Source organism: Bos javanicus, chromosome 2 (genome assembly GCF_032452875.1).
Source record: "Bos javanicus breed banteng chromosome 2, ARS-OSU_banteng_1.0, whole genome shotgun sequence".
In the NCBI taxonomy this organism is placed as follows: domain Eukaryota; kingdom Metazoa; phylum Chordata; class Mammalia; order Artiodactyla; family Bovidae; genus Bos; species Bos javanicus.
The window spans coordinates 16485330-16498921 of record NC_083869.1 but is presented as its reverse complement, the minus strand read 5'-3'; the positions used below and the strand labels follow the sequence as shown (position 1 = coordinate 16498921).

Here is a 13592-nt window from a genome sequence, read left to right as displayed (position 1 = left end):
TGCTTTGGCCTATTTAAAAATATTTCCCTTTTTCCCTCACCCTTCCAGAAGCAAGACAGAATATTTTTTTTTCTCTTATATTTATTGTGGGTATCTGGTTGATTTACTGAAGATAAACCTCATCATATCGTGGAGCACCCGCATCTCTCCCCATGACTCTCTGCTTCTGGAGTTTTTAACTCTGAGACTTCTTCACTTGTTCAAGCAGTTCGTAAGTTATCGTTCAGCTTGTCCTACCCCAGCACTGGTTCCTGTGGTAGTTATTACTCATCAGATTCTGTTCTAACAAGCCACAAATCTCTGTACTTCCCTGTTCATCTCTCCTGTCTTGAGAGCAGCTGTTGTGTCCTGCCCTTTCTTATAGATCATAGGAGAGTTACTGATTTTTCATTCTGGTTAGCATTTTACTCATTAGCATTGAATGGTGACTTCAAGTTCTTTGCATGCAGAACCAAAAACTGGAAGTTATTCTAGAGTCAGGTTTGAAATCAGGATATGTGATTTCTCCATTTTTTTCTATTTTTCAAGATGGTTTTGGCTACCTTTGACCCTTGAATTTCTATGTGAATTTTAGGATCAACTTGTCAATGTCTATAAATAAGCCAGGTGGAATTTTGGGGGGGGGGATTGTGTTGAATCGGAGAAGGCACTGGTGACCCACTCCAGTACTCTTACCTGGAAACTTCCATGGACGGAGGAGCCTGGTAGGCTGCAGTCCATGGGGTGGATAGGAGTCGGACATGACTGAGCGGCTTCACTTTCACTTTTCGCTTTGATGCATTGGAGAAGGAAATGGCAACCCACTCCAATGTTCTTGCCTGGAGAATCCCAGGGATGGGGGAGCCTGGTGGGCTGCCGTCTATGGGATCTCACAGAGTCGGACACGACTGATATGACTTAGCAGTGTGTTGAATCTGTATTTGGCAGGTATTGCCTTCTTTGGAGAAGGCAATGGCACCCCACTCCAGTACTCTTGCCTGGAAAATCCCATGGACCGAGGAGCCTGGTAGGCCGTAGTCCATGGGGTCACTAAGAGTCAGAGACAACTGAGCAACTTCACTTTCAGTTTTTACTTTCATGCATTGGAGGAGGAAATGGCAACCCACTCCAGTGTTCTTGCCTGGAGAATCCCAGAGACGGGGGAGCCTGGTGGGCTGCCGTCTATGGGGTCCCACAGAGTCAGACACGACTGAAGCAACTTAGCAGCAGCAGCAGCCTTCTTTGCAGTATTAATTCTGATCTGTGAAAATGGGATATCTTACCATTTATTTAGATCTTGAATACTTATTGGTATGTTTTCTACTAACTGAAATTATCATATACTTTTGTCTTTTAGTCTTTTGCCGTGGTGACTTACATTAATAGTTCTTGAATGTCAGCCCAATGTTGCCTCCCAAGGATAAATCCCATTAGGTCATCATGTATAATCTTTTTCATGTGTCTGAATTCAGTTTGTTAGTATTTTGAGAATTGTTGCATCTATAACAGATACTGGTCTATAGTTTTCTTGTTATGTCTTTGTTTTTGTTATCATTGTAGTTCTGGCCTTATAAAAGGGAATTGTGGCGTAGTCCCTTTTTTTCTACTTTTGGGAAGAATTTATGAAGGATTCATTTTAGTTATTGCTTACACGTTTGGTAGTCATTGCTAAAGCCATCTGGGCTCAGGCTTTCTTTGTGATATATTTTTTATCTTATTTAATCTCTTTACTTGTTAATACATCAATTGAGGTTTCCTCTTTCCTCTTGAATCTGTCGGTAGCTATTTCTTAATGAGAACTTCTACATTTCACTTGTTATGTAATGTGTTAACTGTTAATTTTGATTTTTCAAAGAAGAAATTTTTGGTTTTGGTGATCTTTCTCTGTTATTTCATTATTGTCTATTTTGTTTATCTCTGCTCTAAGTTTTATTGCCTCATTCCTTCTGCTTGCTTTGGATTTTGTTTCCTCTGCCTTTTCTAGATTCTTAAGATGTAAATTTAGGTTATTGATTTAAGGTTTTTCTTCTTTTCTTTGATAGATGCAACACAGTTATATCTATTAGAGAAATTTCTAGTATATCTGGGATGGTATTATTTCAGTAAATAGTAAAATAGTTCACCTTTTGTAATACACTTATGTATGAAAAACACAAAATGCAAGCATGGATGATTCTAAATCAACTATCCAAGTGATAGTTGGCTGGTCACATCTGCCTCCCCACTGCTCCTTTAGGTAACACAAACACAACCGGAACTTCCTGGTTTCTCCTTTATGATTCTCCCTTTATTATTCATAGTATTGGCACTTTAATACCAAAGCTACAGAAAAGAATGTCTTTTAAAAGTTTATTACTCTAGTATATTAAGTCAGCCATGTGAATTGGTAAGCTAGCAAAGTTTCAATGCCCTTGAGCACTGATGATAAAACCCTTGGTCTTCTTGCTGCTTTATCACAGCCGGCTTTTTCCTTCCTATAAAAAATAAATCAATTTTTACAGAATCAGAATATACAAAATTGTACAAGAGTATAAACCTGAATATTTTTTCCTCCACATATTCATCATGGCAATATATATAGTAACTGTGACTGATACAGGAGTAGAATTGATTCTTGCATCACCTATGACCATAAAAGACCTCATGTAAGTACACAAATTTTTAACATTAAATAACTGAAAGTGTGCTAATTTTAATCTGCTAAATGGGGTTTGGAAAACAGCTTATATTATTGAAAGAATGAAGTACAATTTCTCAGGTATGATTATTCACCATGTCAAAGTATTTGAGAATCAAACTGAAATATCAATTAAGTAGGTAGAGAAGACAAATCTCAATATTTGCAGTGAAATAGAATGGGAAGATACTATACATATATTTCAAATAAATAGTCTTGATTTAAATTTTAAGACAGCTAACCAAAAGGGTTCTTATGAGTGTAGTGCAGTAAATAAAAAGTGGTCATCCCTATAGGCATGCTTATAATTATACAACAGCAAAATGCATCTCATACATGTGTCAGTTTTGCTTTTAAAAATTCATTTAAAATTTTTTATTCTTCTTCTAAATTTTGAGCAGTGAAGCTAGCTAGCACTTACATATGAAATTGTTGAATTATAACATGATCACAAACATTCATGATAAAAAAAATTGATCTGATGAGTCTATGCTTTATTCAGGAATTAGTACAAGAGTTTGGAGAAGGCAGTAGCACCCTACTCCAGTACTCTTGCCTGGAAAATCCCATGGACGGAGAAGCCTGGTAGGCTGCAGTCTATGGGGTCGCTGAGTCGGACACGATTGAATGACTTCCCTTTCACTTTTCACTTTCATGCATTGGAGAAGGAAATGGCAACCCACTCCAGTGTTCTTGCCTGGAGAATCCCGGGGACGGGGAGCCTGGTGGGCTGCCGTCTATGGGGTCACATAGAGTCGAACACAACTGAAGCGACTTAGCAGCAGCAGCAGCAGCTGTTAACTCTTGTACTGCTGCTGCTGTCACTTCAGTAATGTCCAACTCTTGTGTGATCCCATAGACGGCAGCCCACCAGGCTCCCCCATCCCCGGGATTCTCCAGGCAAGAACACTGGAGTGGGTTGCCATTTCCTTCTCCAATGCATGAAAGTGAAAAGTGAAAGGGAAGTCGCTCAGTCGTGTCCAACTCTAGTGACCCCATGGACTGCAGCCCACCAGGCTCCTCCATCCATGGGATTCTCCAGGCAAAAGTACTGGAGTGGGGTGCCATTGCCTTCTCTGAGAGTTAACGGAGTTAATCACAATTGCTGGTACTCTCTCAAATGAAGGGTCAATAACTGAAATGAAGTCAGATTTATGAAGAACAATGAATTTGGTTTATAAATCCTTGACAAATAAGAGAAACCGAAGGACTATACAATGCATATACTTTGTTTTACACCTTTCTTATTTTTAAATATGACTATTACAGCTGTAAGTTTTCCACTAAATGCTGCTTTCACAATCTGCTCTTAATTTAGTATGTTATGTTTTTGTTTTCAATCATACCTACATAGTTTCTAATTGTGTTTCTCTCTTTGACCCACTGAGTGTTAATTTTCAAATATTTGTGACTTTTCTAAGTTCTCATTGGATAATGATTTCTAGTTTGATTCTATTTTTGTAGTCAGATATTAAATAACATATTTTGAATAATTCTCAGCAGTTTACATTTATTATGGCTTTTTTATGGCCTCATAAACATTCTTTACTGGAGTATAGCCATGTGGGCTTGAGAAAAATGTGTACTGTTTTGTAGTTATGTGGAATATTTTAAATACATATATACCTGTTAAGTTTAGTTGATTTGTGGTGTTGTTCAAGTTTTATATTCCTTATTTCTTCTGATATAATCATGTAGTAGAAGACTTACTTGAAATGGAGTCTTGAATTCTCTATTCCTGTCGAATTGTCTATTTCTCTTATTAAATTCATACATTTTTGTTAACATATTTTGAGTTTCTGTTGTCTGATATATATTGGTTATAATATGCCTTCCTAATATATTGCCTATCTTATTATAAAATATCTTCCTTTTTTTGTAGTAACAACTTTTGTCTTTAAGTTTTTTTTGTTTGATATTAACATAGCCATGATACCTCTTTTGCTATTTGCATGGTATATATTTTTCCATCCTTTTAATTTTCATAATTTTAACTTGTCTTTTAAAGTGTGTTTCTTTTAAACAGCATGTAGCTGGAGATTGTTTCTTATCCACTTTGCTAACTTGTTTTTTGAGTTTTTATATGTCATTTGTATGTTTTTTCTCCCTTCGCTCATCCATTCTTTTGTGTTAAATATTTTCTAATATTTCATTTTCATTCCCTCATTTATTTTATGGACAGAGAAGCCTGTTAGGCTACAGTCGATGGGGTCACAAAGAGTAAGGACATGACTGAGTGACTTCACTTCACTTCATTTATTTTAATATATTTTTGATTATATGTAATCCCCAAGTACCCCTGAGTGTTACAATCAAACATGTTGACACCAATGATCTAGTTCAAATTCATACCTGCTTAAATTCAATTGAAGGCAGGAATTTTGCACCAACATATCTATATTTCCTCTCCTTCATTTATGCTATTATTATAATCTTTATACATTAGTATTTTTATATTACATATTTGTGCATTACAAGCATCAACATAGTTTTATAATTATTGCTTTATTCAACTGTTGTTAAACAAGGTAAGAGAATATAAAAGATACTTAGTCTCTTTTATCTATATCTATATAGTTAACTTCTCTTTTCTTATTTTTGTGGATTCAAATTTCTTGCTGCTGCTGCTAAGTAGCTTCAGTCGTGTCCGACTCTGTTCGACCCCATAAACGGCAGCCCACTTGGCTCCTCTGTCCTTGGGATTCTCCAGGCAAGAATACTGGAGTGGGTTGCCATTTCCTTCTCCAATGCATGAAAGTGAAAAGTGAAAGTGAAGTCGCTCAGTCGTGCCCGACTCTTAGCAACTCCATGGACTGCAGCCTACCAGGCTCCTCCGTCCATGGGATTTTCCAGGCAAGAGTACTGGAGTGGGGTGCCATTGCCTTCTCCGAATTTCTTGCTAGTGTCCTTTTATTTCAGTTTGAAATACTCCTTGGGTTAATTCTTGTGGGACACATCTGTTATCAATTAATTCTGTTTTTATTTGTCCATAATATATCTTAACGTCTTCATTCTTGAAGAATAGTTTTGCTGAGTATGGAATTATTGATTTCCGCACTTTGAAAATGTCATCACACTGCCTTTTGGACTTCATAGCTGAAGATGAAAAATCATCTGTTAATTTTATTGATTGTCCCTTGTACATGTTTGGTCATGTCTTTCTTGCTACACTGAAAATTATTGTCTTAGGCTTCCAAAATGTTTACTGTTATGTGTGCAGCTGTGGATCTCTTTGAGTTTATTACTTGGAATTTATTGAGCTTCTTGGATAGGTAGATGAATATTTTTTATCATTTCAGGAGTTTTATGTCATTGATTCTTCACATATTCTTTCTGCCCCTTTCTTTCTCTTCACTCCTTCAGAACTCTCATTTTTTATGTGTTATCCCACAAGTCTGAGTTTCTGCTCATTTTTCTTCATTCTTTTTTATTTTCGATGCCTCAGACTACATATTCTTAACTGATCTATCTTCAGGTTTGCTAATTTTTCCTTTGTTCAGCTCATAGCTGCTGTTGATACTTTCTGGTACTTTTTTTTTTTCTCACTTAAATTGTTTGACTTTAATGCCAGTATTTCTATTTCACTCTTAAAAAAAAATTACATCTCTTTTTTTGTTATTTTCTATTTGGGACATCTTTCCTCTTATATCCATTCATTTTTCAGACATTGTTTCCTTTAGTTCTTTCAACATATTTATAATGAATGGTTTAATATCTTTTTCTATTAAGTAACATCTGGGCTTCTTTAGGGACAGTTTCTATTAATCTCTCCTGCATATGCAATATACTTTAGTGTTTCATTTCATGTCTCATGATTTTTTATTGAAAACTGGACATCTTTAGTAATATGTGGTTGCTCTGGAAATCACATCCCACCCACTCTTGTCATCTTCACAAAGAATTGTCTTTCTGTTTGAACTGAACCAATTCTGTACTCTTTGTCACTTGTAGCCTCTGATGTCTCTGTTCAGTTACCTCAGTGGTCAGCTGATGATTGGATAGAGATTTCCTCAAATATAATGAATCAATAATTCTCCCAGTGTTTTCTAAGGGGGTTTGTGTGCATGTTTGGACACAAATGCTCTGGCAATTTACACTATGTCTCAACTTTCACTTCCTGATTATGCAGAGCTATCAGTAAGAGCTTAGGACTTTTTTGAGGCTTTCCTCAGTACTTACACAGTCCTGAATACAGTCTTTCCTGAGTGCAGCCCTGCATATATGAGTGGCCTTCTTTTCCAAGAAAATGTCAGAACTTTTAAAAGCCCCATATGGACATCTAATTTCTAGTGTTTCCTTTTATATTTTCTGGTAAGCCTCTTGATTTCTCCAACTGTTAACACTACTTCAGGCAGCTGCAGTCTTAAACAATTGCCCCTAATCATTTTAGACAAATACCACCCCTCCCAAAGGGCTTTTCTCATTGAGTAAGTTCTGAATCAGGTGAAATAAATACAAGTCCTTTAAGTGGTGGTTTTCAGGCAGCTGTCAGGCAGATCAACTAACAGTAATTCTCTGACTTGTGGGGAGCCCTGAATTCATTCTGCTCCACCAAGTGACTGCTAAACTGAAGATTTTCACAGTAGACTGCAGAGCTGTTGGTTTTCAAAGATATCACAGAGGTAGTAAGAGCAGATGGGGACAGGGCAAGTTAAGACACCACAAAGCTAACTGCTTTTTACCAAAATTGAGCCAATTTTATCGAATGAATGTTCCTTGGATTATTACAGACCATTGGTTAATTTTTGAGTTTTGAAGGAACTGATTTTGGGGGGTTTTCCTATTGTTATAATTGACTTTATGGAAAAATTTTATGCCATGGATATATTTTATATCTTTGTCCATGTTAAAAGGCACAAAAATGATCTTACATTCAGTATAATCTGTAGAACTGCCAATAACTGGCTTTGTGGTTTATATTGCAAATTGGCCTCAAGTAGAAGATACAAAGAATTATTTTATCTCACTCCCCTCACCTGTTACTAATGATAAAAATGGGGAAATTGGGGCTCAAGGCCATACTACTTCTTAGGGGGTGAGGAAAAATTAGAAGCCTGTTCCTCTTTCCTCCCAACCCTGTGCTTTAATATATTGCATTAAGTATGTTTATTTACCTTTGTAATGTGAAATAAGAAGTGTCAGAATCTTTATTCTCAACAAGATTGAGGCAAGCAGCTCTTCACTCCTTCATTGGAAGTTTGACAATTAATCTAAGTCTGCTCAGGAACAGTGGGAACATCAATCTCTTTATCTCTGCAGATTATGACTCGATACCATTATTCAGATTTTTTTTTTTTTTAGGTTACACAGTTATTAGGCTACTTTTCAAGTACATGTTTCATTTGTCACTAAGAAAGCAAAGTTTTAGTATTGTTAGCTCATCGAACTTCAAATCCTAGATGTCAGGGAACACATCAAAACCTAATTCAGGAAACACAGACATTGATTCTTGTATCAAATATCTAAGACCAGCCACAAGATATACTACAATTCTCTTTGACAGTGAAAGTGTCAGTCCTGTCCAATTGTTTGTGATTGTAGCCCACCAGGCTCCTCTGTCCATGGAATTGTCCAAGCAAGAATACTAGGTGGGTTCCCATGCCCTCCTTTTTGAAGAGCTCAAATTGCACCCATCTCTAGAATGGAATCTTGGGTCATCTTGTTTCATCCCTTAAATATACAAACTTCTAATATATATAAATATAATTTTTCCTAATTACTAAATATATTTTTCCTAATTACTAAAATTATTAAAAATTAGATTATTTAAAATAATGTGATTGTCTTGGTAATTATTTTAATCACTTATTTGTACTTAATTGATGTGCTGTGGAATGTTGTATTCACTGTATCATATATTGTTTGATTTCCACCTCAGGGTAAGATGTGCCCAAATATAGAAAGTATTACAAATGAAAGCTTATTTCCAGTTACCTATAAACAACATAGGGTTAGTATACTGCTTCCAAAAGTATAAGCTTGGTAAATAAGAGAAATGAACAAAGTTTACAAAAGTTAGGAAAGCGTGTACCAGGTGCTATCTCGCTGAATATGGAGACTAGTTCATTCAGTAGTTAAATGAATATTTGAGTGCCCAAGATACTCCAAGGACAGTTCTTAGCTCTAGGGATAGAGTTGCTATGCTATGCTAAGTCACTTCAGTCGTGTCCGACTCTGTGTGACCCCATAGACGGCAGCCACCAGGCTCCCCCATCCCTGAGATCCTCCAGGCAAGAACACTGGAGTGGGTTGCCATTTCCTTCTCCAGGGATAGAGTTGAGAACAAAACAAAAATCCTGTGGCTATGGCATTTATATAATAGTGGAATAAACAGTAAATATACAAACAAGTAAATTAGAATGCAAATCAGGTGGTGATAAATGCTAGAAAAAATTATAACAAGGTATGGAGAAGGCAATGGCACCCCACTCCAGTACTCTTGCTTGGAAAATCCCATGGACGGAGGAGCCTGGTAGGCTGCAATCCATAGGGTCGCTAAGAGTCGGACACGACTTCACTTTCACTTTCACTTTTCACTTTCATGCATTGGAGAAGGAAATGGCAACCCACTCCAGTGTTCTTGCCTGGAGAATCCCAGGGACGGGGGAGCCTGGTGGGCTGCCGTCTAGGGAGTCGCACAGAGTCGGACACGACTGAAGCGACTTAGCATAGCATAGCATAGCATGGGGTTAGAGAAGAGTTGATATTAAGAGGGTTGTCTCTTAGGAAATGATATTTGGGTAGTACATGAACATAGTAAGGAATGAGCCATGTGATTTCCTGGAGAAAAATTGTTTCAGGAAGTAGTTACAGTGATTATAAAGATTCTGAGGTAAAAAGGTGAAACTTGCAAAAAGGCCGACAGAGTGTCATGAGCAAGGAGAAAATGACAGGAAATGGAAGTGAGAATTTACATTAAGCCTGATAAGGTAAAGACTATGATTTTATTCTGAATGTTGGAAAACTATCACACAGTGTCCAGGAGCTGGGTTCAGTTCAGCCGCTTAGTCGTGTCCAACTCTTTGCAACCCCATGAACCTCAGCATGCCGGTCTTTCCTGTCCATCACCAGCTCCCAAAGCTTGCTCAAACTCATGTCCATCGAGTCAGTGATGCCATCAACCATCTCACCCTCTGTTGTCCCCTTCTTCTCCTGCCTTCAATCTTTCCCAGCATCAGGGTCTTTTCCAATGAGTCAATTCTTCACATCAGGTAGCCAAAGTATTGGAGTTTCAGCTTTAGCATCAGTCCCTCCAATGAACACCCAGGACTGATCTCCTTTAGAATGGTTGGACCTCCTTGCAGTCCAAGGGACCCTCAAGAGTCTTCTCCAACACCACAGTTCAAAAGCATCAATTCTTCAGCACTCAGCTTTCTTCACAGTCCAACTCTCACATCCATACATGACTACTGGAAAAACCATAACTTTGACTAGATGGATCTTTGTTGGCAAAGTAACATCTCTGCTTTTTAATATGCTGTCTAGGTTGGCCACAACTTTTCTTTCAAGGAGCAAGCGTCTTTTAAATTCATGGCTGCAGTCACCATCTGCAGTGATTTTGGAGCCCAAGAAAATAAAGTCTGTCACTGTTTCCATTGTTTCCCCATCTATTTGCCATGAAGTGATGGGACTGGATGCCATGATCTTCGTTTCTGACTGTTGAGTTTTAAGCCAACTTTTTTACTCTCCTCTTTCACTTTCATCAAGAGGCTCTTTATTTATTCTTTGTGTTCTGTCATAAGGACTTGGGTGATGTGATATAATTTTCATTTAAAAATATTTTTCTCTGGCTACTATGGGGAGAACTGGCTGTTGATTTACCAGAGCAGAGACTTCTTGGAGTACCAGGTGATGAACCCAAGAGAGAGACATTAGGTTAGGGCAGGCTACTATTCAAATCTAATTCTATCAATATTCATTTGAAGAAAAGTTATGACACCAGATTTTTGACATAAGATGCTTTATGGCAGTAACTACTGTGATAAGAATCTCTAGAGGAAAAACATGTTTGGCAAGTGGTAGGGAGGTGAATCAAGGGCCCAGTTTCAGATTTGCAAGGATTGAAACGCCCATTAGACATCCTAGTACAAAGTATTACAATTCAGAGGAAAGATTCATTCTGGAAATAGAAATCTGAGGGTCATCAGCACATAGAATGTGTTGAAGGCCATTGGAGTGGATAGGATCATCTAAGAGTAAGGGATCTATAGCATTTCAAGGTTGGGGAGATGAAGTTCCAGCAGAGAAGACTGAGAAGTAGCAACCATATAGGTAAGAAAAAAATCAGAAATATATGGTGTACAAAATTCCGAGTTAAAAAAATATATATGTATTTTAAGGAGGAGACAGAGATGATCTGTATCAAAGGACACTGATAGTTTGAGCTAAGAGGGTGAAAGGAGATCAGAAGGAGGTGAGGGTATAGAGATGAGACTGAGACTTATAGATAGTACAGCATGCTTTTATGATGATATCAGTGATACAGAAAAGAGGAGCGAAACATGATGTAATGAGAGAAAAGAGAAAGGAGATAATTACCTGAGGAAAGTCACTGATTAGACAGAGGTGGGACCCAGTGTGTGAGAGAAGTTGGTCTATGCAGAACATGGACAGTGAATCCACTGAGTCACCGCACAGGCAGAGCATACAGTTTTAGAGATGCTGGTGGGTTGGAAGATTTGGTGGCAGAAGTTGAAGAATGACTCTTCTGAGTCATCTTTTTGATGGAACAGGAATGTCATCTGCTCTGAGAACAGTTTATATTTCTCTCTCCCTCAGCAGACTCTTTGTCAAAGTTAGAGATTTTGTTTTCTCTCATATCATTAGCATCTGACCCAGCACCCAGCACACATTAAATACCTCATGAATGACTGTAAAATGCAAATGAATTAAAGTGGGCTTCATCTTTACTTCGTAGGCAATTTAAATGTGTTTAATGTCTATTTTATTGTAGTAGAGTTAAAGATAGTGTTTATAGAAGGCTGATTTTGAATATCTTACCTCCAAGTCAGATTCTCATGTGCTGACATTTGTTTTATTTTATTTTTGTTCTTTTTGTTTGTTTTGTTTTAGAAGTCAAGGGCAAATGATTCTCTCAGACCAGTTGGAGACTATGTACAGACAAAACATTCAACAGAATATGTCCAAAGAACCAGAATTTTCCCCTTTTCCACTGAGATAAACATGTAAGTAGCTTATAACATTGTCAGTGATGATCCTAACTTGTAAAAATATGTTTTAACAATTTTCCAGGCGAAAGGTGACATGGAATGTGAAAATTTTGCCTGTTTTGAAAGGAATCTCAAGGAAGAGTGAGTAGCAAGTAAATCATTGTACACATTTTTCTATATTGACTTGAGGTTTTCTAACAAAGTTTTCTTAGCCTCAACACTTGACAGTTTAGTCTGGATAATTCTTTAATTCTTTGTTGTAGGGATGAAAGGGGAAGGTGGGGCGACATTCTGGGCATTGCAGGATGTTTGTGTGTTGGCATCTGTCCACAAAAGACAGTGGCGCCCCTCTCAAGTGTAGGCACTATTAGTGTCTCTGCCTGCCAAGTCACTTCAGTCGTGTCCGACTCTATGCGACCCCATGGACTGCAGCCTACCAGGCTTCTCTGTCCATGGGATTCTCCAGGCAAGAACACTGGAGTGGGTTGCCATTTCCTTCTCCAATTAGTGTCTCTAGACATTGTCAAATGTTCCCTATTGTCAGAGTGGGAGGTGGGGGAGAAAACTGCCCTGGTTTGAGAACCACTATTGAAACAATGACAGCTCAGCTAGCAAATCTGCCTGCAATGCAGGAGACACAGAGATGCAGGTTTGATCACTGGGTCAGGAGGATTCCCTGGAGGAGGGCATGACAATCCACTCCAGTATTCTTGCCTGGAGAATTCCATGGACAGAGGAGCCTGGTGGGTTACAGTCCACGCGGTGGCAAAGATTCGGACATGACTAAAGTGATTGAGCATGCACACATTGAACAGCGCAAACAAAAACTTTTATGAGGACAGTTTTGTTGGAGTTTTTATCTAATGAGGGCATGGTTAGGAATATATATAATCATAGGGATGGCAATTGAGACAATTCTCATTTCACGTGCACAGAATACATTATAAAACATGCAAAGCTAAAGACTTATCAGTTAGAATATAGCCATAGCTGTCATGTGGAAGAGGAACTCAATTACCTGAAGTATATTACCAGAAGGCAGACCTATGAGCAATGGTGCTAATTATAGAGAGATATAGTTTGATATGTGATAAGGACCATGGTTTTGATGATTAGCAGTGTTTAAAAAGAGAGAAGTGCCCCAGAGTTCCCTTTCAATTGCCAATCAAGCCAAAATCACATGGTAACATTTTAGGAATGTCACAGAGGGACAGAATATCACTGAGCGTAGGTTGGATTTGAGATTCCATTCAATCTAGTGAGTCCAGAAAGCACAGGAGGACCATGGGAACATCCAAATGAAGTTGTATCTGTCAAAAGAGGGAGAGAATGAAAGCAAAGGAGCCATAATGGGAAACAGCAAAGTCAAATTGGTGTCGCAAAGAGTAAGGCATTAATCTTCAGCAAGCATAGCTCATTCAAATGTGAGTATCTCCACTTTGGAATTCTCTGTGACTCTGGTCATGTAATTTGAGGCAATTCCTTGAACTGTTTGATGGTGGCTAAGGATCCTTCCTTCAATCCATCCTCACTCCTTGATGGCAGCCTTTGCCACTTTTCAGGTGTTGGTGCAAAAGTTGTAAAAATTCACTGGGATGTTTGTCAGCCATGCATGTTTGTGAGACCCATATGCAGAGTTTGCATTTCCTTAAGTCTCTGTGAGCTGGTGATTTTTTCATTTTAAACCAGCACCCTTAGAAGTTCTGATACAGGTGAACCTCGGGTCATCCCTTTGAAGAACATTGTTTCAGTGGAAGGGGGTGTGT

The 13592-nt window shown here is 38.1% G+C and overlaps 1 long non-coding RNA gene across 1 annotated transcript in view; it reads left to right on the top strand.

The window, feature by feature from the left end:
- The window catches only part of LOC133257673 (uncharacterized), a 114378-nt gene that overhangs the window by 36240 nt on the left and 64546 nt on the right, over positions 1-13592 (top strand). Inside the window, exon 2 of the long non-coding RNA XR_009739643.1 lies at positions 11729-11841. This is a non-coding gene — a long non-coding RNA (uncharacterized LOC133257673). The remainder of the gene's footprint in view (positions 1-11728; positions 11842-13592) is intronic.